A 4100-nucleotide genomic window follows, 5' to 3' on the forward strand; every position below is an offset into this window, starting at 1 on the left:
AAAAAAAAAGTTTAAATTACCAGATTAGGCTGAGATGACCAAATTGATCTAGATAACTTTTTCCCTCCTACCAAATGGGTGAGGGTCTATGAGGAATATCAGATCAATTATAGCATAAAAGCATAAGCTACACTTTCTTCATGGATCTCAATGCAGTATGGACAACTTTTTTCTGCTATGTGTCTGGTTTTTGAATAATGATTGGTAAAGTCGGCAATGCTTCCTCCATGTCAGGACTATCTTGAAGACTATGTTAGTGATTGCTATAGAAACTGGTTGCATAAATTTAATGAAGACTTTTACTTAGTCCTACAAATAGAGAACTCTTAAGATAGTATCTGACTCTTGACGTGGGAAAGAAGATCCACCTGTACATCTGCACTATTCCTAACATGTAGGTTGCAGTTTTGGAGTAGGTCACCTTCAATGAAGAGCTGTATAAAGTAAAATGAAGAATTTTATCCTTGAAGTTGAAAGGTCCCTAGCAGAAGGAACTTTAGTTTCTAATTTTCATGCCCTGCTGCAAGAAACGTGGTCCATCAGTATATGCATTCTCCATGTAATATCTTAAGTGAGAAAAAATGATAAAAATACCCAGTAACATTTGTTGGATATGAAAAATCATGGTACAGATTTATACCTAGAACAATTATCACCTGAGAAAAGAATTAACAGGATGTAATGTCTAATGCACTGTATAATATACAGCATCTTAGTTGAAAGTGCTTCATCTTTAAACAGAATACAAACTTTGTTGTTATACTTATTGGTCATGTGGTTATTACTCAAAGCTTACACTTGGATCACAAGTGGTTTCAGAAAGCCAAATACATGATTTTAGTTCTTGAAGAATGTTTTCTGTAATGTAAATAACCTCATAGGTTTTATGAGAAAGGCACATGATACTATCCCAACAGCATGGACTAGAGGTTAGGAGACACATAGGTTCTAATCCTACCTTTGCCATGTATTACCTATTTTTTAGAAAGTTCACAGCCCATTTGGGTCTAATTTTTCCCATCAATTAAATGTAGAAAATATTCTCTGTACTGCCTCTTTCATAGGGTAATTGTGAGGTTCAAATGAGCTTCAAGTACTACACTAATGAAAAGGATTGTTGTGTTAGCTTTAAAATGACTCTTGCATATTCCCATTCCTTCACATTTTCCCTCCAAAGAATTCCCATCATTATCCCAAGAGTAGTCTACTTTCAATAGACCATCTTGAGTGTAGTCTGCTATTTTATGTTTTTCAAGACGTTTCCTTCCGCATTTAATGGATTTCCATTACAGGGAAGGATGGTGAAAGTCTGTTCTTGCTACCTCAAATAGTTTAAAAATTTGTTTCTTTGCTTTTTCTTTGTTAAAACTACTATATTTGCTGGCATAGATATCCTTTCTTTGCATTTTCTTTATTTGTAGTTTCAGTGATTAGATACAAGATTTCTTTGCTCTATCTTTCATTCTTGACAGAGTACTAATTTGTAGCAACAGTTAGATTCTAACTTTTAAAGACTGGGTCAGAGGCCAGGCACAGTGGCTCATGCCTGTAATCCTAGCACTCTGGGAGGCTGAGTTGGGTGGATTGCAAGAGCTCAGGAGTTCCAGACTGGCCTGAGCAAAAGCAAGACCTAATCTCCAAAAGAAACAGGGCATTGTGGCAGGTGCCAGTAGTCCCAGCTACACGGAGACTGATGCAAGAGGATCACTTGAGCCGAAGAGTTTAAGGTTGCTGGGAGTTATGACACCATGGCACTCAACTCCAGGGCAACTGAGACTCTATCTCAAAAAAAAAAAAAGAAAAGAAAAAGAAAAAGACGCAGTCAGAGCAGTTTAAAGAATGTAAACTATGTTGACTATAGTAAACCATGTTATATTGGTCAAGATAGATCAAATTATGCTTCAGGAACAAAGAATGCCAAAATTTCAGTGATTTCAAACATTAAAGATTTATTTCCTGCCTGCTCAAGCTATACCCCCATCACAGGTTTTCTGTGGGACTCTGCACTGCTGCTGTCTTCACTATGTGATTCAGGCTAATGGGGAAGCAACTATCAGGAATATTGCAGTCTTTGTGGCAGAGAAAACACAGAACTCTGAAGTTTCTTACAGTGACAGTTCTCTGGCTTAGAATCAAGATACATCACTTCTAGTTATAACTCATTGCCCAGAATTTGTCATGTAGAACCATCCAGAATTACCAGGAGTCCAGGAAGCATAATCCTGCTATGTGCTTAGAAGAGGGGAAAAACTAAACATTTTGACAAACCAGTTAGGTCTGAAAGCAATGCAATAGAAACTTTCTTTTTCCATGAGAAACATCCCTGCAGTGGGTTGTTCCTATCGATAGGAGGTTACACATTTTTTTTGGCATCTGAGACCTTAAGGGGATAGTATGGGAAGAATGGGTATATGAAAGTTACAGCTTATGAAATCTCAATCAAATACTCTGGTGTTTTGGTTAAAACTATTGTTTACAACTACTATACTGTTTATTTGCCTGCTTACTTTATGATTTTATGGTCTGTGCTCAGTGAGGAGAGTATTTGTACCAACTTTCTCAAATAAATTTTATTACTTTTGTAATAAAAAAACCATTTTGACAGACAGCACTAATAACTAACGTACAACTCCACTGCTTGCCACTTTGAGGCCTCTGATGTACATTTGTCAGTTTTGCTGTGGATAGTTTAAACAACTGTTGCATTTGCCTCTGAAACCTGGCTTCTAGAGTTAAATTCCCTGGTATAGTCCGTATAAGCATTCTTTATAAAATCTTTCTCTGGTTTCAATGATGACACTTGTTGGTTTGGTGGCAGAATCTAGTAGTATCCAGCCTCCTATATTTGTTTACCTAAATGCTTTTAGTGAAAAATGATTTCTCTTAGCAGCGGTAAAATGGAAGGATTCTTGTTTATTCATATGATTTCTTTTCTTGAAGCTTCAAGTTTCCTATCATTTACTCATTCTTATCCATCCATCCATCCATCCACCTCAGACTTACTGAGCATTTCCTATACGCCAGACTCTAGATGCTGAAGATAAAAGATAAAATTAAACATTATCTTCCCCCAATGAAAGCCCAAATATTTATTTTCTAATCCATGCCTCTCCTTTGTAGACATGAAAATGTCATGCCTTTAATATTTTAAATTTCAAAATACATTAGTGTAACTAGGAGTATATCAAAGAAATGACCATTTAGGAAATTCTTTTTAAAAATCTACATACATGTCTCTTTACTCAGAAGATTTTATACTCCATGGGAAGTTTCCTCCTTGTACCCTATCTCTGAGGCAAACTTTCCTTGTTTGAGAATCACTGGTCTAATTTTCACTTGCATCCATTGTTAGAATGGGGAGTAGGGAGATTTTTAAGCTGCACGTGTGAGCCTACAATGTCCATGCTTAAATAGACCACGCTCCAGAAACACAACTATAACTGTAATCCTTTGTTTTATCTAAAGATTAAATATTTCTGTTGTATCCTTTCAGACAGCCAGAAGATAAGTGTTTGAGTGCCTCATGTACTATGCTAAGTGCTATACAGAATTGCAAAGAAATGGAAAATAGTTCCTGTTTCTAAGTAGCATTGACATATCTGTTGGAATAAGTACAAGATCAAGTCATCAAAGAAAATAGAAGGGGGCATATAGGACTTGAGTTAGGCTTTGAAAGATGAGTAGACTTTGGATTGTTAAATTCAGATGGGAAGAGGTTCTTAACAGAATTGTAACATAGTATATGATGATTCTTATTCTATTTCTGTTTATAGTCTCTTTTGCATCCTATCATAGTGCTGTGAACATAGCAGATGCATCTAAACTTGCTTATGCTGGGAATAAAGAAGTTGACCTGCCCTAAAACTCTTATTAGAGGCTCAGATATTGAGAGGCACGTACCTGTGAAATGAATTACCTGCAGCAGAAGCAAACTCTCAGATATTAAAGTCTTTCCTGACTTTTCATTAAGGATCTTAAAAGATTGTTCTAGTCTGGATGTAGAAAGAGACACTGGGGAAAAGAAGTTCAGATTCATTAATTGACTGACATAGAGATAGAGATTTAAATCTAGGACTGCAGAACCTCCCACTGCCCCCCAC

General features: G+C 36.4%; 1 non-coding gene across 1 annotated transcript; it reads left to right on the forward strand.

The window, feature by feature from the left end:
• Positions 1-2281: 2281 nt before the first annotated feature.
• Positions 2282-2361, forward strand: LOC111727536. Its single transcript, XR_002775069.1, has one exon. It is a non-coding gene; the product is annotated as a small nucleolar RNA SNORA35 (small nucleolar RNA).
• Positions 2362-4100: the final 1739 nt, after the last annotated feature.

The sequence above is a fragment of the Otolemur garnettii genome, unplaced genomic scaffold (assembly GCF_000181295.1).
Source record: "Otolemur garnettii isolate 467f Iridium unplaced genomic scaffold, OtoGar3 scaffold00110, whole genome shotgun sequence".
NCBI lineage: Eukaryota > Metazoa > Chordata > Mammalia > Primates > Galagidae > Otolemur > Otolemur garnettii.